The following is a 24054-nucleotide window of genomic DNA, read 5'->3' on the forward strand; positions in this document are numbered from 1 at the left end:
CACATTCAGTAAAGCAGGAGAGTTTCCAGATTTCCAACAACTGAGGAGCCAGAACTGATCAAACTCATCAGACTGAGAGAAAATGATTGAATAAGTGGAATAAAACTTTGTGATTTTAGATGAATAATGTAATTTCTATGAACAGACTGAATATATTAGACCTGCATTTCTCACCTGTTGTTCAGTTCTGTAGGCTTTAACTGAGACGGTGTTGTGGCTTCTGTGTTCATCCGTCATACACAGATAACAGATGAAGCTTTGGTCGGTACTACAGTAGATCTTTAAAACTTCATCATGCTCAGAGCAGATCTTCTCTTGTAGATTTCCAGAAGCTTCGATTAACTTGTGATTTTTCCAGGAAGAAACTTCATAATGAGGTTTCAGATGAGTTTCACAAAAGTAGGCCAGACACATCAGACAGGACTTGACGGCTTTGTGTTTCCTCCTGCTACAGAAATCACATTCCACATCTCCAGGTCCAGCGTAACAGTGGGCAGGAGAAGCAGCTCGGACTTTAGTCTTCTTCAGTTTCTCCACCACTTCAGCCAGCATGTTGTTTCTGTGTAGAACAGGCCTTGGAGTGAACGTGTGTCTGCACTAAGGGCAGCTGTAGACCCCCTTCTGATCCTCCTGATCCCAGCAGTCATTAATACACACCTTACAGAAACTGTGACCACACGGGGTAGCCACTGGATCCTTCAGGAGATCCAGACACACTGGACAGCTAAACTGATCCTGATCTACTGAAATACTGGCCTTCGCCATTTTCTGCACTTTACACACTGAGGAAAAAAGAAACAAAGAGAGAGAGAAAGGCTGGAGTTTCGTTTTCTCCCAAATGAAAGTCACTTCCTGGTGTTGTGCATGTGAGAGAGAGAAAAGAGGAGGCGCTCAATGACAGAGTTCATAAACATTAACCATTTCATGAAGAGTTGCTTCTGAGTCAAAATAAACCCTGCAAACTATCTCACAAACTTCTGCACCATTTGCACCATTTGTATTATTTCTGTTGTGTTGTGTGTGCAGATACTGAATTAATCCCAAGTCTGTCTAATATCAACATCCATGCTGTTGTATAACAGTGAAAATGAGGATTTTTTAAACAGTTGTTGAAATTAGGTGTTAATTGTAGTAGTAAAAAATATTTCTCTCTATATTCTTTTTGTATTAAAACATATAACCAGTATTATTAAAGTCAGTGCTCATTAGTATATATGTCTATATTAACATATACATGTACACCCTTATGGATCTTGACTATATGGAGGAAAGTTCATTGACACCTGGCCATAACACTGGTATGTGTCGACACTGGCTCTTATAATAAGCCCCAGTCTGTAGAGAAGAAGTTCCACTAGATGCTCCACTAGATTTTGTGGAGATTTGTGTTCATTCAGACACAAGAGTGTTAGTAAAGTCAGGTACTAGAATTAGAATGGTACCGGGGTGAAGTTCTAATTCATCCCTACCGTGTTCAATAGATTTGGAGCTCTACAGCAGGAGATCTTTCACTATAATCAGAATCAGAATCAGGTTTATTGGCGAAGTGTGTTGACACACACAAGGAATTTGGTTCCAGCTGTTAGTGACTCTCAAAAGTACAGACATAAATAAAACCTATACATGACAAAACAGACAATACAAGACAAAAACAGACTATACAAGACAATAAAGACAATATGAGAAGGTATAGACAGTGTGGGTAATAAATAGGGATACAGCTCAGTAATCTAAATAGTGTGAGAGTGCATGGTAGTGCAAATGACAGTATTGTGTGCCAGGTATGATAAAGAGTTTACTATAGAACTTTGTACAATATATAGCAGCCATAGTGTGTGCAACATATACAGATAATGTGATGACTGACAGTTCTGTGTGGTTCTTAGATAGATATGAGCATGGAATATAATTATGGTCAGTTGTTAGTGAGGGTGATTGCTTGGGGAAAGAAACTGTTCCTGTGTCTGGCAGTTTTGGTGAACAAAGTTCTGTAGCGCCTGCAAGAAGGGAGGAGCTGAAAGATGTTGTGCCCAGGGTGTGAAGGGTTATTAATGATTTTTTCTGCCCGGTCTCTGGTTCTTGTATGGTACAAGTCCTGGAGAGTGGGCAGGGGGGCACCAATGATTTTTTCTGCTGTTTTAACAATTTTCTGCAGTCTGTTTCTGTCCTGTTTTGTTGCTGCTCCAAACCAGATGGTGATTGATGGACAGATTCAATGACTGCTGTGTAGAACTGACAGAATGAGATCAGAGCTCTATAGCAGGCCACTCAAAATCTTCCTCTCCAAAGCATGTAAACCAGATCTTCAAGGAGCTCACTTTGTGCCCAGGGGCATTGCCAAGCTGGAACAGGTTTGGGTTTCCAAGTTTAAGTGAATGCAAAATAGTATTATAGCGCATCTAAACAAATCTTGTACAACTGAGTGCCTCCAGATTTGTGGTAACAGTTTGGAAAAGAACCACATATAGCAGAAAAGGTCAGCTGAGAACATTAAGAACATCCTTATTTTAAAAAAACAACATGTGGCAGCATCCCTTACATAAAAAACACATTAAAATGGCTCAAGACAGATATAACAATAAAACATTAGATTAGCTGTATGTGCTTTCTCAAATTTGACGGTGAATTCTTGAAGGTCAGCACTTTTTCACACCGATAATTTTGAAAATCTCCCTTATATATGGCCATGGGTGTTGAGGAATGTCTTTGTTTTTATTTATTTTCACATCAGTGACTCCCTCTGAATTCACATTAAACATTCCTCTCGTTGCCTTGCTCATTGTTAGCTCCGCTAGTCTATGTCTTGTGCTCAATGAGAAGAAAAAACACTAAAAGTAACGAGGCTGTTTTGAAAATGTAGAAGTAGAAAGTACAGATATTTGTGTAAAAATATAATGAGTGAAAGTAAAAAGTTGTCCGAAAAATAAATAGTGGAGTAAAGTACTGATACCAGAAAAATCTAGTAAAGTACAATAACGAAGTATTTGTACAACGTTACTTCCCACCTCTGGTTGGATAAATAACCATTTAGTTGTTGCGGGTTGTTTGGACAAAAAGCAGGACCAGAGTTTAGAGTAGTTATTGTTTTAATAGTCAAGTGCAGTAAGGTAATGAACAGATTCCAGAAGTATTCCACAGAGTCAAGAAGACTGGACTCACACCAGCAAAAGAACATGGACAGTGCCAAAGAAATTAACATAAGAAAAAGTTCTACTCTAGGCTGTATTTTGGAAGCGTAACCTAACTAACAAACAGCAACAGACTAGCAGACTACACTAGGCTATGCTACCAGAAAATACAGTGGGTGGCACCTAACCTCTACCTAGGGTGTCTAAACAATGGCAAAACCTACGTGGTGGAATGTAGGTGCGTGCATGTTCTTACCTGTTCTCAAACCAGGTGAGCCAGTATAACAGGCACAACTAGCAACCATCTCTCTCTCTCTCTCTCTCTCTCTCTCTCTCAAGCTGCTTTTGAACTGTAGGCTCCACCTATAGATAGTAGAGAGCTGAAGACAGAGCCAACACAGGGTGGGGAGTAAAAAAACAACAACAGACATGTAACAGTTAACAATATTTAGATACATGTACATATAATCTCTAATAACTCCATTCTGCTTTCTGTTGTTCTGTTGTGTGTGTTTCTTTGTTTGGATGCAGCACTGTTCACATGCTGTGTGGTATCGGTGCATACCAACTCATATGTATGCATGTATGTGAAAAACAGTAGGTCATCAGAGAAGGAAGTTCAAATTCACAGAATTATGAAAAGAAAGATTATGAATGAAAGGAAGGGACGCCAATGATGCTGGAAAGTCACGTGACAGTAACAACGTGGCTAATTTATAAAGTACACCTTCTTATGCATATAGAACATGTTTTTTTTGTGGTTGCAAAGTAAGTTCAAATTCAAATGTAGCACCTACTCACACAGTATGCGACTTTAGACGCACATCAATTCTTCACTTACCATATGTGGCTGCCATGATTTTCTTGTCAAGAGCAGTCCTCCACTCAGCACCACTCTTAGTTTTACTCTGTCCTCCTACAATAGACAAAACAAGAAGCATGAACATTTGAATAGGGTATGCAACACTGTCTTCTGACTAGTTTTAGATTTCCAAAAAGTTTTGTTCATCTTTACATTGAAACTATAAAAATATAGATATGCTATTAGAAGATATTTTTATAAGTATCTTTTGGACAGTAAAGGAAGAATTGAAAGAGAAGTAGAATTTAGCTTTTTAAAACACTTTATTATCTAATAATTCGACCTGACATTTGAAACTGTTTAACTTTCAAATTGCTGTGGATCAGAATCTCCATTGGGAAGGCGGCCATTAAAAAACACGCACACTTGAAGTGGCTGTTTGGGGCTGCAGGGCAAAAGTCCACTGAGTTTTTATTCCCGTTAACCCTTCCTGTGGTTGTGATCACATAAAAAAGAGATTTTCACTATACATTATAAAAAATAAAAAAAAAAGACCTTAATCCTTAGATGAGAATATCGTAGTGTTGCACAACAATCTAAACATTACTGCTTGTAAGTCATGTAACTCATTTTATTGGAGGTTTGATCTGAATATACCAGTGGCCTTCAGAGAGGACTTACCTGATTTAATCGACGTCTTAATACCACCACTATCCACTATACTGTAAATCTTAATACTATACCACGATCACATCGCAATTATAGTAACCATCAATAATGTACAAAAACGCAATATAACAACGAGTGGCATTACAGAGAGAGAGAGAAGCATTTCACATATGGAGGGTGAATACCATTTTACTAAAGCAAGAAACCCAGTTAAGACCCCAAACCTCTACACTACAATTGCATCTGTGAACCAACATTGTCTGGAGCAGTTCAGAATCAATATTTGTCTAATAACATGACATACACATAAAAATGTAAATAAAATACAACCTACTCACCAGAGATGCAGACTCATAATTTGCACTGCTCCTCAGAGGCTGTAATCCAGTGGTACCACTCGTATTCACTTGTCTGGAAGTGGAGAACAAACCCTTTCCCTGGCTGAGACAAGCTAGCTAACTTCGGGGTTGGCCGATCTCTCCTCACGATGTCTAGCTTTTATTTAAAATTTATTTTTAAGTCTGTCTGAAATGATGTATATTTCGGGTTGTGCAGAAGTGTAGCTGTTGCTTGGAAGAAATCTCTGTCGACACCGTCTTTCTCGCAAACCAGGTTTATTTACAGAAGGTACAGCATCTTGATACGAGCATCCAGGATTTGCTCGGAGGGGTTCAGAGCCAAACGAACCATCCTCCCGATCTAACGTCCTGTCTCATCTATATATATCTGAGCCTATCTTGCTATTGACCACATCTCAAAACATGCATGTAAGTGAGCTAATTTCTCCAGAATGTTTAACATATGGAACATCACCATATATAGACAGTTGCTATTGTCCGCATCTCAAAACATGCAAGATGTACAGTCAGCTCGGGGGGGGGGGGGGGGGGGGGGTTCAGAACTTGCACGTACACCCTTCAACATAAACATTTGGCCCAGACTCTGCTATAAACTCTATGGTCTTTCAACATCACCTTGTAGAGATAAGCTCTGGCCTGCATTCCCGCAATACAGAATAAAGTCGAATAAAGGTACTACATATTTTCAGATATTACATATTTCAGATACTACATATTTCCCCCCTTAGAGGGCTTTAAAAGCCCTCTATAAACAAAAGAATATAACATACATGTTCATCATTGTTTACAGAGATAATAATTATACTTCCTGTCACATAACCTTAACAATATAATGAATTTATGGAGTGCGAGAGTGAAAAAACCTGTCATTCAGTCATTTCTCCTTAAATATCCTTCAAACAATCAAGACAGGAAAACTGCTCTCATGGCCCCTCTGCCCCAGGTGGCCACAAATTGTACTCCAGCCCAATCAAAATTTTAACAGACAGTAATACATATGCATTTGTTATGCAACAGAAGAAACTTACTATGACTTACTATGATTACTACTAGCATACAAAAATTATCAATGTCACCTGATATACTGCAACACATAAAATCCAATAATAAACATATATATATGTGTATGGGGAAATTGTCCATCCGCGGCTGCGTTGATTCTCATTATGGGGTCGCTGATGTGTAGAATCACAGCATTCCTCGTCCAGAGCATTCCGATCTCAGGTTGTTGTCCATGCTGGAACGTATTTATCTCCCCAATATTGTTTCTTTGGAGAGAAGAAAATAAAAAAAACAACCAGTATCGTCTTCTCAGGCAACAAATGAATCATAATATCACATTCCATTCCCCCCTTTCATCCTAACCCAGTATAGGAGGAAACTACAAAAAAGTAAGCTATAGTCAAAATATATGAAAAATTATAATATGAACTAATATCAAAATGGATACTTCTCCACCAGTTCACCTTCTAATTCCACTTCATCTATATCAGTTGTTTGCAATAGTGGCATCTGGGTTCGATCCCCAGGCATCACAACTCCAACCCATCGCAATATCATTGCCTTCGCAAAGGTCAACAACAGTGTACAGAAACAAAACATCACACACAACGATAAGATAACTGCCACAAAAATTTGTACCAGGACTGCACCTACAGGTCCTAATTTGTCCTGCAGCCAAGAATTAGCAGACCATCCAGCTCCTTCTGATGGACCAAACGCATCTCATATATTTCGCAGTGCCTCTATAACACATATTATCATAATATAAGAAGAATCGGGGATCAAGGTGTAACAGGCATCACCAGTTAAGTTCAAAGCCACACATAGGCCACCTTGCTTGGCCAATATATAATCTAAAGCCATGTCATGCTTTAGCAATGTCAATCTATGACTCCTTTGAGTATTTGACAGAAAATCAAACCCCCTTATTGTCTCATTGGCGAAACCCTGTAACGTATAAGTGATGTTATCAATATGATCAGCTAAAAATGTCACACCGTACCATGGGAACAGTCCTATTCCCCACTTTTCTCCTAGACTTATCCTCCAATGATAGGACTCCAAATTATGGAACTGTGCCAATGCTCTTCTCATCCTATTTGTAGAAACAACATTCGACTGATTTCTATCAGGTCCTTCTCCCTTCCGTACAGCAAAAACCTCATATGGAAGTTATGGAAGGCAGAAATATATATGCCTTATCACCACAAACCCACCAAATATCTCTAAAATTTCTTACTGTCACATTTCCAGGCAAGTCTTGATTCCTTACCATCAAAGTTTTACTATATTTCTGATGTGGCGCATGAAACTTCACTTCCTACAACTTACCAATATTTTTAATATCATGTTGGCCCAAATTCATCAAATAGCCGTCACAATCAGATACTCCCATAAACATCCCCGACCCAGTATACGTTTCATTTGAACAGAAACAACCAGTAGCTTTCACAGGTGTCACTTCCATCGGCTCAGGGACTGCTGTTATTATATTTTCATGTTGATCCAGTAAATTCACATAGGGTAATTCTTTCAACCATGAACAATCATATTTAGGCCTAAACAGACTACCTGACAAAGCCATTATTATATCCGTCGATGCCTGCTGCTGAAACAACAACCACGATAATGCATAGGACTGAAACCTAATAGATAGTGGTTCTGGCACTGTTTCTAAGATTGAAGGCCATGTGCCTGGCGATGAAACTTTCACCACACATGGACAATTCAAATTTCTAACTGATCTAACAGAATGAGTTATCTGCTGGAACCACAAGTTCTGACTTGCCCAGGGGTCAGCAATCTGTAATTCTGATGAATCAAATCCATATGCTTTCCAGTCACTGTTACTCTTTTGTAAGGCATGATTTTGAGTAAAATCAAAATACTCACTCTTTGTATCTAGTACTTTTTCCTGAGCTGTCTCAGCTGATTCTACAGCATGCTCTTTCATCATCTTTTCCCCAGCTTCAAAGGTCTCCTCACTACCATTTACTTTAGGCTCAGTTTTCAACATAGGCTTCTGAGTTACATTTACCACTTCTTTTGACTTTAAGGTCACTATGTCAGGTGCCTGTGTTCCATTTACAAATTTCACAGACATCAAAGGCGTCGTCACTGTTGTATCATTATTCTCCTTTACAGTCCTAGATAAAGTAGTAGTAGTCTGGGTTGTATTAACATTCTTAGTTGTATCCAGAGCTGCAGTGACAAGTTTCATTTGTGTATCATTCTTCCTTGGAGTGGTTACTATAACAAGTTGATCTTGAACCTCTTTAGTATTCGTGACCCTCCCACTGGGTTCCAAATCTTTTATCACTTGTGTCACTTTACGCGTTACATAATCATCCACCCAATAATTAAGAATTGGTACAAATTTAAACGCTGGTTCTAAATAAGTGCACACATATTCACCTTCATCTTCCCATGTAGCATTACGCAAGACTAGTGAACAATCTGTCTGCATCTTTACCAACTTCATGTCATTATACAAAAAATACTTTCTTTGATCGCGAGGCACACTTTTAAATTCAGATCCTGTCAACAACAGATCTTCACCACGACTATTTCTCCACTTAGGAGGATCAGTACTACCAACATTCCATCTTCCACATCGACAAGGAAGAACAGTCGCTTTTCCTAACTTAACTCTAATAACAACCTTCGGAGGAGCGGGCGTTGTAGCAATCTGCTGAGGAACTATAGTCGCATGGGCTCTAGTTCTCGTACCGTTTTGGTCTAAACCTTTTTCGAGCTGGTCTTGGACTCCTTATTTCAACTGTCTCCCTTGATTCTCCTGCAGTTGAGTCACAGTCCTTCTTAACCTGTGACGCTTGTCTCTCGACTGCCACAGGCTCTGCTGTTTCAGGGACCTGCTGGAAATCAATGTCCCCAAATGTTCTTCCCTGCCCGTTAACTGTAACGTCATTTCTGGCATTATCAAAAACATACACAGCATCATTGACATCGTCCACATCACGGACAATCTCCCCTTCTGGGTTTTGACTCTGGTTATTTTCATGTATCTCCTTTCCTGCTACATGCTCATCCACACTTTCTTCCAACTTTCTTGAACCCTCATCATCTTGACTCTGGGAAGACGTTATCTCCTCTTTCGGTGCTTTAACACAATGTGATCAATTATACCACGTTGGAGATCCTTTGACCTGGACCGCTGTTCCAGTACTGCGGACCACTTCAAATGGTCCTTCCCGACGATCGTTATACCACTTCCTTCTAAACACTTTCACAAACACCTTGTCTCCAGGTTGCACTGTGGTACTCTTTTGCTCATCAAGTTTCTGCTGCACCTCGTCTTTCCTCTGCCTGTCAAAAACATAAGCGGATATCCTTTTATGTAAGCTGACCATGTATGTTACATAAGTTCGCATTTCGTCTTCCAAAAGTGCTAGACTTGGACCTTTCCCACTGGTACACAAACAAGGAGTCGGCATCCGTCTTCCCGTTAGCAACTCATGAGGTGTCATATGCAAATAACGCAGCTCGCTTGAGCGACACGCCATTAGTGCCAGTGGAAGAGCCGCTACCCAGTTTAAGCCCGTCAAGTCAAGTCAAGTCAAGTTTATTTGTATAGCGCTTTTCACAACAGACATTGTCTCAAAGCAGCTTTACAGAAAACAACAGTGAAGGTGAATGGTGTGCGTTTGTCCCTGATGAGCAGCCGTGGCGACAGTGGCAAGGAAAAACTCCCTTAGATGATATGAGGAAGAAACCTTGAGAGGAACCAGACTCAAAGGGGAACCCATCCTCATATGGGTGACATCAAAAGTTTGGTCATAAATCTTTCAACAATACAGAACAATTTGTGATCATCATAGATCCAGCATCAGCTTCTCCATGCCAGGGCCTTTAAACACTCGGCATCTACTTCTCCATGATCATCCATAGGTCCATAATCTTCACGAGGTGGGACGTGACTGGAGCTGGCCAAACCTCAGGAAGCCTCGGGATGGGGAGAGAAAGAGAAGCAGTGGAGAGGAATTAGCGTAGCTGCTGTTCATGATATTAACAGCACAAGTTGATAATGTGCATGTGATCAGATGTTCTGGAGCACAAGGTTGTGATGTGATGTGTGTGATGTGTGTTATGTGTAGGCTTTGCTAAAAAGATATGTTTTTAATCTGCACTTAAACTGGGAGAGTGTATCTGAACCCCGAACACTGTCAGGAAGACTATTCCAGAGTTTAGGAGCTAAATGTGAAAATGCTCTACCGTCTTTAGTGGACTTTGCTATTCTAGGAACTACTAGAAGCCCAGAGTTTTGAGATCTCAGGGAGCGTGACGGATTGTAGCGTGTTAAGAGACTGGATAGATACATGGGAGCCAAACCATTTAGTGCTTTATAAGTGAGTAGCAGTAGTTTGTAGTCTATTCGAAACTTAATAGGAAGCCAATGTAGGGACGATAAGATTGGGGTTATATGATCGTATTTTCTTGACCTAGTAAGAACTCTTGCTGCGGCATTCTGAACTAACTGAAGCTTGTTTATTAATGATGCAGGACATCCACCTAGTAATGCATTACAGTAGTCTATTCTAGAGGTCATAAACGCATGGACGAGCTTCTCTGCATCAGATATAGATAACATATTTCTTAGCTTAGAAATATTTCTAAGGTGAAAGAAGGCTGTTTTTGTAACTTGATTGATGTGATTTTTCACAAATTCCTTGACTTTGTGGGTGGTATACTGCTCCAAGACGCTGTTTAATTCCCAACTTTTGTAAGATCAATTTAACTGTTTTATCCACAAATTCTTTTCCATTATCTGAAGATATGCGATCCGGAATTCCCCACCTACTTATAACCTCTCTGCACAAAAACTTGTTCGCATACCACATCTACAGGAGTAATTATTTTTGACATTATGATAACTTTCTGTATTCTTGTACGCATAAATTGATACCAACTACCAAATTAAAGATTACTCGAAACTGAATTTAGTAAAACCCATAAACCAATTGTAAAACTTGCATCAACAACTTGTAACTGAGTTCAAATCAAACGATTGTACCTCATTAACTAGTTAAATACCACGACTGGTCAGTCCGTTGCCAAGTGTCCTTTACACTGCATAACACAAAGGTCACACACAAAATGTAATTCACTGCGATACTTCTTAAGCTGAGAGATCAAACGGCACAGTAAAAAATTTATATTTGGATATGCACACATATGTTCAAATACACATCCAAGCATTTTAAAAATTTTATTTATTTATTTATTTATTTATTTTTGGATAAAACAGCACTGGCCTTAATCAAACAGAAGCCATGCGCTGACCATGTTGTTTCGTCAGCGTGCTTCAATCCGTGTGACGTTCTGAGCAACTGTCTCAGCAACGCGCACACACCAAAGATTCAACAAGAGAGGCAGACAGGACCTTAGATCCTTTGTTTAGTTCTCTACAGATATCACCACATACTTCACACACACAATGTCCATCAGTATGTAAGATTTTATACTCTACAGATTTTCTATCTCCTTTTAACCCCTAAACCCCATTATTGTTTAAACTTTAATTTATTTTACTTTAATAATCACCCTAACACTTTTATCAATTGTTATCAATCACAAACAATATATAATATATATATATATATATATATATATATATATATATATATATATATATATATATATATATATATATATATATATATATATATATATAATAATCACTTTATTATAATAGTTGCTCATGCACGCACACACTCACCACCCTCATTCATTTCTCTACTTAAAAATTTCCTTTTTGGGTATTGTATTACTCAGGGGAGTGTTTGTCTCACTGTGGGGTATCTCTCAGTGTTTAAGGTATTTTTATTCATTTAGTGTCCAGGGTGTTTTGACTTTGCTGTCGGGTTCTCTTCAGAGGCCCATAAGTTTATTTGGCCACATAAAATATTTTCCCAAAAAGGCTCATTGTTTTTTATCTTTCTCTTTTGTCATTAACAGAACAAAAAGTCTTCCTGGGGGAAGCTCATAGATTTTAGCAGATTTTAGTCCTCTTATGTTGAGGCTCATTGTTTTATTCTTAATTGAAGACAAATATTTCCCTTGTATTACTAGAAACTAACCCTTGTTTTTAACCATAACCTATATATGTATTATCTCCATAAATAGATATTCATATATAACGTATCTCACACGCACACACAGCTGCAGCCTTACACACAAAAATTCAGACACAGAGCGGGAGGGGGTCCCTTTTAGAGAAAAGCACACACACACACTCAGAGAGAGAGAGAGAGAGAGAGAGAGAGAGGGGAGGGGGTCCCGCCCACAGCTGAGCGCACACGCGCAAACACAGACGCACACATACACACACACACACTTAGTTCCGCGCGCACAAAGAGGGAGAGACTCCCTTTTTTTATTATTATTTTTTTTAAAACGCACACACTTTTTCCTCAAACACACACACACACACACACACACACACACACACACACACACACACACAAATCTCTCTTTAATCAAATAACTCGCAGTAAATACATACACAACATTTAAATTCCACATACACTATAGTCGACCCAGTCATACAAACTTATAGCATGCTATTTTGCCGCACCTTTTTCCTAGTTATTTTTTATCTTCATTATTTTCTTTCCTTTATTAAATTTATGCTACCTCTTTGATATGCAGAAATTCAAATGACAGCTGCATCATCACACACTTCGTCAAGTGTTGTCCAAATGGGAGCTACAAATGAATTTTAATTCTACATGCCCAGTTCGTCAAAAACTGACCTGAAATCCACCTTGCGCTGCCCAGCAGTGCAAAAAAAAAAAATTTAGAACGAAGAAACTCCCAGAAACAGCCACAACACACACACAAAACTCACACACACACACACAGGCCCTTAAACGGCGCGACCCAGCCACAGAAAAACAGAACCACCCCAGGGGGCAAAAGCTCACCGTTTCAGCCGGCCGGACAGATTCGGGAGCAGACGATGGAGCAGATCCGCGAAGCTGAAGGCCACAACACGCCCAGGATTCGTGACGCCAGGAAATGATGTATATTTCGGGTTGTGCAGAAGTGTAGCTGTTGCTTGGAAGAAATCTCTGTCGACACCGTCTTTCTCGCAAACCAGGTTTATTTACAGAAGGTACAGCATCTTGATACGAGCATCCAGGATTTGCTCGGAGGGGTTCAGAGCCAAACGAACCGTCCTCCCGATCTAACGTCCTGTCTCATCTATATACTGTATATCTGAGCTATTGCTATTGACCACATCTCAAAACATGCATGTAAGTGAGCTCATTTCTTCAGAATGTTTAACATATGGAACATCACCATATATGGACAGTTGCTATTGTCCGCATCTCAAAACATGCAAGATGTACAGTCAGCTCAGGGGGGGGTTTCAGAACTTGCACGTACACCCTTCAACATAAACATTTGGCCCAGACTCTGCTATAAACTCTATGGTCTTTCAACATCACCTTGTAGGGATAAGATCTGGCCTGCATTCCCGCAATACAGAATAAAGTCGAATAAAGGTACTACATATTTTCAGATATTACATATTTCAGATACTACAGAAACCAAATCAATTTCTCTTCCACCGTAGGCATAAAACAGTCTAACTCAGATGTATTAATGTGTGCAGAGCTACAGACGTGTTTTGCCAGGCGAACTTGGCTGTTCCCCTCTGACCCGCTGACCAACCAATCAGAGGACGGAAAAATGCTGATGCTATTCTATTGTGATGCGAATATTAAATCTGTTTGAAGGTTCTGGATCTGGTTAAAGAAAAAAAGCTATTTCTTAAGGAGACAATGGTAAAAAGGCCAGCAGTACAGACTTTGCAGGCCCTGGGCAGATTAGATTGACATGGCAGCATATAGAGGCTGAAATGTGATTGGACAAAAAAATCTAACATTCACATACATGTACTGGAAGCAGTGCAGCCAAGAGAAATGCTACGAAATGAAGAGAATCATCTATTGGGAATAAATTAATCATGGAACAAATATTGGAATTTAGGTTGTAAATGTAGGTCAGTGCTTCTGATAGTGTTTAGGCTAACAGAGAAGGCTTTGCTGGCCCTGACCAACCGCCACTGAAATATACACATACAATGCAAGTGAATAGGTACAGTTTTCATATTTTGGAAAAAACAAAAAAAATAACAAGCTTAATTGTAAGCTATAAGACTCTGGTAGTCTTCTGAAGCAATCTAGTTGATTGTGGGTCAGAACGTCTCTAGGTTACGTATGTAACCCTAGTTCCCTGAGGGAACAAGACTCTGCGTCGGTTTCACTTTCGCTTATCAAATTAGTGGGTCTATAAAAGGAGCAGTCGGTGGCTGGTGTGAGTGTGGTTTTCTGAACACTGGTGATGTCACTGGATACCTGGTGCAGCTGGGAGAGGGCTGTGTGGTAAGGACTTAGTTGTCATGCTGGTTTGGTAGCCTGATTGTGAGGAATGGGTTTTAAGGGTGGTTTGGTTTTTTCTTTTAGTGTGGCTTGAGGAATTACCAGGTTAAGATCCAGGTCAATACCAGGTATTAATAGTTGATGTCAAAAGATGCTAATTTTGTGCTTATTTCTCTGTAATTAGGAAGTGTGGAACTGAGAGCCGTTGTAGTGGGCTGTCTTACCAGGGCTGTCTTACCTAGGTGTCTTCGTACCGGGCTGCTGTCTTACCAGGGCTACTTTTTTTGATTGCTTGCTGCTTTGCTTGGCTGTCCAGCTGTTTGTTTGCTTTGCTGCCTGGCTGTCTTGTGGTTTGTAGGGCGCTAAAGCGCGGACGGAGCGACATATTGCATCGGCGTGCATGCTATCTACGTGGGATATATGCCCTGGCCATACCGTGCTATAGATAACGGCCTACTGGATTAGCCAAACTAAAGCGAGCTAAATGCTAGCGTGTTTGTGGACTGTGTGCTTTATTTATATAAATGTATGTGTTAGTGTGTCTGTTTCAGTGCTCCACACTGTGATGGTCTGCTGAGAGTTGGCCTGAGAAACTGCTGCTATACATATCTGTTTATCTGAGGCGTTTAAAGACCTGGATGCTACCCAACAGTTAGCGGCATGCTAAGAGGTCATGTGCTTATTTGATGAGGTGTATTGAATGGACTTTTTATTATTCCTGTTGTACTTTCTTTTGCTGTTTGTCATTGTCCGTGTGTGTGTTGATTTGACCATATTGTGGTTTGCTTCTTCTCCGGGTGTCTGGGTGACCAGTTCTAGTGTGAGGGACAAGTTCCTCTCTGCTTGGTGGTGGTTTCCTTCAGTGTGCAGTGGTCGACAGGTGGAGTTGTGGTGTCGTATGAGTGCACGTGTGTTTGCTGTGGATAGGAGATCATTGGAGTAAGGTCCCAGCCCTGGAGTCCAAGCATTCTTGTGTGGTTTAATGCAGTTTTAAGAGTTCTTAATAAACTGTGTATTATACCTCTGTCTCATGTCCTGATTCAGCTGTAGACGAACCTGAGTGCCTTGTGCTTTTTTTTTTTTTTTTAAATAAAGGGTTATCCCCGGGGTGGCGTAGTCGGTTTCTACTAGTAATGTTCTTAAATCTAGTTACATTTCCTTGTTATTCTTCCATGTCCTAATGTTCTCGATTGTCGGGAACAAGTGGGACACACACGAATGCCACATACAGAAACTAATTTTAATCCAAAATTGACCTAATAATTAGTATTGAACCTATTAGATACAATAGAAGTAGCTTGATTAAACTTATTTAATCTATTTACTCCAAGTATAATTAAAATAATAATCAGATACTAATAAATAAAGTAGGGTCTGAGTTTTCTTCACTTCTCTAGCACACTCTCCATTACTCTGCACTGTTGAGCTCTGGTACCTGAACTTCTCCGTCTTCTCAACCTCTTCTCCCTGCAACCACACCCCTCCACTGCCCTCCCTCTCATTCACACACATGTACTGTCTTACTCCTACTGACTTTCATTCCCCTTCTCTCCAGCATGTACCTCCACCTCTCCAGGTTCTTCTCCACCTGGTCCCTATTCTCACCACAAATTACAATATCATTCACAAACATCATAGTCCATGGAGACTCCTGTCTGAACTCGTCCGTCAACCTGTCCATCACCACTGCAAACAGGAAAGGGCTCAGAGCCGATCCATGATGCAGTTCCACCTCCACCTTGAACCAGTCTGTCCTTCCTTTTGCACACTTCACTGCTGTCACACTGCAACTTCTTCTGACCTTCTTTTTACTTCTCTATCAACATTCTTAAATCAAATATTGCATGCTCTGGGGCTTTCCTTTGGCATGAAACCATAGTGTTGCTTACAGATGGTCAACTCTTCTCTCAGCCTGACTTCTACTACTCTATTCCATAACTCCATGATGTGGCTGATCAACTTTATTCCCCTGTAGGTACCGCAGGTCTGCACATCTTCCTAATTCTTAAAGATCGGTACTAGTTAAAAATTTGTTCTAGACTTTTGCAATATCAGTACAACCCCAATTCCAAAGAATTTCAGGACGTTGTGTAAAATCTAGATAAAAGTAATGATTGTAGACTGTAATGATTTGCAAATCTCATAAACCCATATTGTATTCCCAATAAACATAGAAAACATAAAATATTTAAACTGAAGAAATGTACTATTTTCAAGGAAATTTTATTTAATTTAACTTATCTTTATAAAGTTGGAACGGTGCAACAAAAGTCTGGAAAAAGTAAATATTATTAAAATGAAACAGTTGAAGTGTTTCCAAAGAATTAGGTTAACTGATAACAGTTCAGTAATATGATTGGTTATTACAGTTTTTCTCAGTTGCTTTGGAGCATTTCTCAAATCCTTAAAATGTGCAAATCAGTAAGGGCATTCTCAAAACAATGTGTACAAACAGCACAATACATTGGATTTCTTGCAGAAGCCTGTTTTCTGCTCAAAATCCTTAGTACTTCTCTCAAAAATAAGTATTTGTGTCAATGAACATCTCATTGCCATCAAAATAACAAGTCCTTTTATCATTGTTTACGAACAAGATAGTCAAAATCTTTAGTCATTTTTTTCAATATGACAATGCTTTATTTTAGTATTTCCTGATGTAAACTCTGTTTTGCAGCATGGAAAAATCTTCTGGAATGTCTTATCCAGCCTCTGCAGGCTTATGCTGTGATGTCCTCACATGCTGCATCCATGGCAGCCAGCAGGGTCATCTGAGTATGTGGCTGGCAATCATAGACATTCCACCTCCATTCTGAATAGAACTCCTGAACTGGGTTGAGAAATGGGGAATAGAGTGGGAGAAATTACATCAGCATCCTGTTATGGGTCAGTAACCATTGCCTGATGGTGTTTGAGTGAGGGGAAACTCACATTATCCCAAAGTATCACATACTTTGGTAAATCATCTCGAAATGGACCCCTCTCATCATCAGGGATGAGAGCCCTATAGAGGGTCTCTAAGAAGGTGAGGAGATGCTGTGTGTTGTATGGGCCTATAAGGGGAATATGAGATAGCACACCCTGCTCTGACATAGCAGCACACATAGTGATGACATTTTGAGCACGTCTTCTGCTTTTGTTCAGATTGAAGCCAGCCTCATCCACATATATAAAGTTGTAAGGTGGTTCATTTGACTCCAATTCCATTATACGCTACAACCCAGAAGATACCCAATTAGTTATGCACATTAATTTCATTTCACAAGATACAGTTATAGCAAATGTACACATATTGCATGTTTTTTTCCTACAGCTATAGCAAATGTACATAGGTCACAGATGTATTACAGTTTTTCTCAGTTGCTTTGGAGCATTTCTCGAATCATCCTTAAGATTTGCAAATTAGTAAGTGCATTCTCAAAACAATGTGAACAAACAGCACAATACATTGGATTTCTTGCAAAAGCCTGTTTTTTTGCTCAGAATCCTTAGTACTTCTCTCAAAAATAAGTATTTGTGTCAATGAACATATCATTGTCATCAAAATACCAAGTCCTTTAATCATTGTTTATGAACAAGATAGTCAAAATATTTAGTATTTTTTTTTTATATGACAATACTTTATTTTAGTATTTCCTGATGTAAACTCTGTTTTGCATTACAAGTATTGAAAATGCACGAGGCTGAATTGGCAACTATGAATTTCAACAGCACAAATTCACACATTACTGTATGTGGGATATTGATTGTAAGAGACTGGACAGGATTCACACTTTTTAAATGTTCTTTACAGTACTAGTGGACTGACTAACAAATTACAATATAATGTCATTGTGATAGAAAATAAAATCTTCTTCTTCTTCTTTCGGCTGCTCCCTGTAGGGGTCGCCACAGCGTATCATCCGTCTCCATAACACCCTGTCCTCTACATCTGCCTCTTTCACACCAACTACCTGCATGTCTTCCCTCACCACATCCATGAACCTCCTCCTTGGACTTCCCTTTTTCCTCCTACCTGGTGGCTCCATCCTCAGCATTCTTCTATCAATATAATTCATGTACCTCCTCTGCACATGTCCAAACCATCTCAATCTCGCCTCCCTCACCTTGTCACCAAAACATCCTACATGCGCTGTCCCTCTAATGAACTCATTTCTAATCTTGTCCATCCTCGTCACTCCCAACGAAAACCTTAACATCATCATATGTCTCTAATCCATACAACATCGCAGGTCTCACCACAGTCCTATAAACTTTCCCTTTCATTCTTGCAGATACCCTACTATCACAAATCACTCCTGCCACTCTTCTCCACCCACTCCACCCTGCCTGCACTCTTTTCTTTACTTCTCTAACACACTCTCCATTACTTTGCACTGTTGACCCCAGGTACCTGAACTCCTCCACCTTCTCCACCTCTTCTCCCTGCAACCACATCACTCCACTGCCCTCCCTCTCATTCACACACATGTGTGTACTCTGTCTTACTCCTACTGACTTTCATTCCCCTTCTCTCCAGCGCATACCTCCACCTCTCCAGGCTCTTCTCGACCTGCTCCCTACTCTCACCACAAATCACAATATCATCCGCAAACATCATAGTCCAGGGAGACTCCTGTCTGACCTCGTCCGTCAACCTGTCCATCACCACTGCGAACAGGAAAGGGCTCAGGGCTGATCCTTGATGCAGTCCAACCTTCACCCTGAACCAGTCTGTCGTACCTACTGCACACTTCACTGCCGTCACACTGTCCTCATACATGTCCTGCACCACCCTCACATACTTCTCTGACACACCTGACTTCCTCATACAATACCACAATTCCTCTCTCGGCACTCTGTCGTACGCTTTCTCTAAATCCACAAATACACAATGCAATTCCTTCTGTCCTTCTCTATACTTCTTCATCAACATCCTCAAAGCAAATAAGGCATATGTGGTGCTCTTCCTCGGCATGAAACCATACTGTTGCTCACAGATGGTCACCTCTTTTCTCAGCCTGGCTTCCACTACTCTTTCCCATAACTTCATGGTGTGATTGATCAACTTAATTCCCCTGTAGGTACTGCAGGTCTGCACATCTCGCTTATGCTTAAAGATTGGTACCAGCACACTTCTTCTCCAATCCTCAGGCATCTTTTCACCTTCCAAAATCCTGTTAAACAATCTGGTTAAAAACTCCACTGCCATCTCTCCTAAACATCTCCACGCTTCTACAGCTATGTCATCTGGTCCAACCGACTTTCCAATCTTCATCCTCTTAATAGCTGCTTTCACTTCCTCCTTACTAATCCTATCTACATCCTGCTTCACCAACTCCACATCATCCAACCTTCTCTCTCTCTGATTTTCCTCATTCATCAGCTGCTCAAAATACTCCCTCCACCTTCTCAACACACTCTCCTCACTAGTCAACACATTTCCCTCTCCATCCTTTATTGCTCTAACTTGCAGTACATCCTTCCCAGCTCGGTCCCTCTGCCTGGCCAATCGGTATAAATCCTTTTCTCTTTCCTTAGTGTCCAACCTCTCATACAGCTCCTTTTATGCCTTTTCCTTGGCTTTTGCCACATCCCTTTTTACCTGCTGCCGCATCTCCTTGTACTCCTGCCTACTTTTCTCATCACTCTGTCTATCCCACTTCTGTTTTGCCAACCTCTTTCTCCTTATGCTCTCCTGCACTTCATCATTCCACCACCACGTCTCCTTGTCTTGCTTTCTATTTCCAGATGTCACACCAAGTACTTTTCTTGCTGCCTCCCTCATCACTCCTGCAGTAGTTGCCCAATCATCCAGCACCTCTTCACCACCACCAAGCCCCTGTCTGACCTCTTCCCTGAACTTCACACTACACTCTTCCTCCTTCAGTTTCCACAATCTTATTTTTCTTTCAGTCTTCACTCTCCTCCTTTTCTTCTTCGCCTCCAAAACCATCCTACAGACCACCATCCGATGCTGTCAAGCTACACTGTCCCCTGCCAACACCTTACAGTCTCCAATCTCCTTCAGGTTGCATCTCCTGCATAGCACATAGTCCACCTGTGTGCACCTTCCTCCACTCTTATACGTCACCCTATGATCCTCCTTCTTCTTAAAATAAGTGTTCACCACTGCCATTTCCATCCTTTTTAACAAAATCTACCACCATCTGCCCTTCCACATTCCTCTCCTTAAAACCATACCTACCCATCACCTCCTCATCACCTCTGTTCCCTTCACCTACATGCCCATTAAAGTCTGCCTCAATCACCAATCGTTCTTTCCTAGGTACACCATCTACCACTTCATCTCATTCACTCCAGAATCTTTCCTTCTCCTCCATCTCACAGCCAACTTATGGAGCATAGGCACTGATTACATTTATCATCATCCCTTCAACTTCCACTTTCATGATCATCACCCTATCAGAAACTCTCTTCACCTCCACTACACTCTTACTGTACCTCCTTCAGAATCACCCCTACACCATTTCTCTTTCCATCCACACCATGATAAAACAGTTTAAACCCACCTCCAATGTTCCTGGCCTTACTTTCTTTCTTACTTACTTTTCATTTTTATTTGTATAGCGCTTTTAACAATGAACATTGTCTCAAAGCAGCTTTACACAGATAATGTGGTGATTAAACATAAATATGTTCTTTGTAAGTATGTTTGTCCCTGATGAGCAACTGTGGCATAAGGAAGAAACCTTGAGAGGAACCAGACTCAAGAGGGAACCCATCCTCATCTGGGTTGCACCAAATGTCCATTTGAAGCAGATATACAATGCTGCGGGGTACAGTGATGACGATCAGAAGCAAACTGCACTCCCGAGTCAGTGCAGCAGACAGCCGACACCAACTACAGTCCAATCCATCCTCAAACCACCCGTTCTACTCCGGAATTACATGGAACCACCCAAGGTGTTGATGAGAGACCGTCCCAAGCTGCACAGAAGTGTGAAGATCCACGGAGGGGAGAGGGGCAGGAACAGTGGTCACTGGAGCCTTAGGAGCATGTTTAATTTGAGAGAGAGAGAGAGAGAGAGAGAGAGAGAGAGAGGGAGGGTGACGGGAAGAGAAGGATATGGATTATTAAGTGTCCCTATTGGTGTATGAAAGTTAACGTCACTGTGCAGTTTGGACTCCGGCAAGACTCCCTATGGCAGCATAACTAAAAGGGAGAACCAGAAGGTAACACAGACATGAGCGATCTCTGGGATAAGAGACGACCCACCACACCACCGTCAACAAACCCGAGTGAACGTGTGAATGTGAGGGGACGACAGCAAACAAATATACCAGTTCACCAAACACTCTATATCCATGTTCCCTCCAGATCTGAGCCTTTACCTAGGAAAAATCTACTGATAAAAGGCTTGACTAAATAAATAAGTTTTTAACCTCGACTTGAACACTGAGACTGTGTCTGAGTCCCGAACACTGGTTGGAAGGCTGTTCCATAACTGTGGGGCTTTATAAGAGAAAGATCTGCCCCCTGCTGTAGTCTTCATTATTTGAGTAACCAACAGATAGCCAGCACCTTTTGATCTAAGTAGGCGTGAAGGATCATACTGGTACTGAGTTCGCTCAGATACTCCAGTGTGAGACCGTTAAGTGCTTTATACGTCAGTAGTAATATTTTATAATCAATGCGAGATTTGATTGGGAGCCAGTGTAGATTGATTAAAACAGGGGTGATGTGGTCATATTTCCTAGATCTAGTGAGGACTCTTGCTGCTGCATTCTGAACTAACTGAAGCTTATTTATGCACTTACTCGCACACCCAGACAGTAAAGCGTTAGAGTAGTCTAATCTAGAAGTAACAAAAGCATGAACAGTTTTTTCTGCATACTTTAACAACATCATATTTCTAATTTTAGCAATATGTATAAGGTGAAAGAAGGCGATCCTGGTAATATTATTTACGTGAGACTCAAAGGAAAGACTCGGGTCAATAATCACACCAAGGTCTTTGACAGCCGTCCACGCTGAAACAGAAACACCATCCAGAGATGCTATGTAATCGGAAAGTTTACTTCTAGCTGCATGTGGTCCTAGTAAAAGTATTTCCGTCTTATCTGAGTTAAACAGAAAGTTATTAAGCATCCACTGTCTAATGTCCTTTACACACTTTTCAACATTGTTAAGCTGATCTCGCTCATCTGGCTTTGCTGAAATATACAGCTGTGTGTCATCGGCATAGCAATGTGTAGCAGAATGGTCTGATGTCATCTAGTCAGCTGAGGCTGATTATGCTCATTTACCTGCCTATAAAGTCGTTTCGGTTTGTGTTGTGGGTGCGTTTGCTCTTTGTCCGCAAGCGAGCCTCCGTACTTCCGGGTTTACGTGCGGATAGTGGCAAGGTAGGAGCTGTTGGCAGTGAATGTTTTGTAATATTATGGTCTATCACACTGGGTCTTTATGAAATTATTTCATTTAAGGTTTGCTCTGAGGAGCTTTGTGGGGAAGCCGCTAAGTGTTTAGGAAGACGTGCTTAATAAACGTCTGCATCCGTGCCTCGTGAGTTGTCGTACAGGTATGTGTTGACGCTGACGTTATTATTAACGATATAGGAGCTTTAACAATCAGCTGATTAAAGTGTGTTTTCCCTATTTAAGGTGCGGGTCAATGTGCAAGGGACGTTACAGTGGGCTGCTGTAGTGGGCTGCTATAGTGGGCTTTTCGCTTGCTGTGTGGCTTTCCGGCGCTATGTGCATCGTTTACGCCGCTTTGAAGTTGGCTTCACTGTCTGCTTTATCCGACTGCAGCTGCTCCGCGCTACATCATCTGTGCTCTGCTTTGCCTGATTCGCTCTGCGTTGCCTGCTTCGCTCTGCGTTGCCTGCTTCGCTCTGCGTTGCCTGCTTCGCTCTGCGTTGCCTGCTTCGCTCTGCGCTGTCTGCTTCGCTGGGTTCAGCTTGGCATTGTTAGTTTACGTTCTTGTTCTCTGGAGCTCCGTGTTACTTCCATTTGGCACCAGCTGATTGGCATTTTGCTGCTCTTGTATGCTAACAGTTTCTTGTTGCAGCATTTAACTACCTGCAAGATCAGCTTGCAGCATTTAACTACCTGCAAGATCAGACCGGGGGCATGGTGCTTTTTTCCAACGGTAGTGTGAGTAACTGATTTAGAAGTGGCGTGTTACAGGGTAGTCATTACCTGATTCTTTGTGTTGTGATTTAATTATTTATTTTTGCTTCAGTTTTATTCTTTTGTTTATTATTTTTCTAACCTTATCGGTTTGAGGTTTCCCTACTTTAATGGGAATCTATTTCTTTTGATTTCTATTCTTTTTATTAGTTTTAATTTGTGGTATAATGTTCTTTTTGTTCTCTTATTAAGTGTAGTGATTTTTCTAATTTCTTTTGTATCGGTGAAGTGCCTTTCCTCTGTTCATGTGCCTTTGTGAGGATCAAGTAACGAGCAGTTTTTGGGCTGTTGACTGTGTCGAGAGCCAGGCTGTTGTAATGCGATGCTTGTTTTAAGTTGTGTTTTAAATTACTTTTCTGTCTTTTCTTTTGCCTTCAGGAGTGGGGTGGCCAGTGGCAGCAGATTAGCATCTTGTGGTGGTGGGTTCCTTACCTGATTGCAGTGCAGTGTTCACAGTGAGGTGTGGTGTGGTGCGTGTGTGCACGTGTGAGTGTTCTCTCTGCTTAGGACCCTGTGTGCTCTCTGCTTCGGACATCAGGCCTTCTTCCACCCTG

At 40.8% G+C, this 24054-nt stretch overlaps 1 protein-coding gene and 1 pseudogene across 2 annotated transcripts in view; one reads left to right on the forward strand and one right to left on the reverse strand.

The window, feature by feature from the left end:
- Window positions 1–899, reverse strand: part of LOC310722957 (tripartite motif-containing protein 16-like) — a 112426-nt pseudogene extending 111527 nt beyond the window's left edge. The window contains exon 1 of the transcript XR_014538314.1: window positions 175–899. The product of XR_014538314.1 is annotated as a tripartite motif-containing protein 16-like (transcript). The remainder of the gene's footprint in view (window positions 1–174) is intronic.
- LOC310722600 (uncharacterized protein) overlaps window positions 1–24054 on the forward strand; it is a 1041764-nt gene that overhangs the window by 747820 nt on the left and 269890 nt on the right. The gene's annotated exons all lie outside the window — the stretch shown is intronic.

Source organism: Silurus aristotelis (assembly GCF_946808225.1).
Source record: "Silurus aristotelis genome assembly, chromosome: 29".
NCBI lineage: Eukaryota > Metazoa > Chordata > Actinopteri > Siluriformes > Siluridae > Silurus > Silurus aristotelis.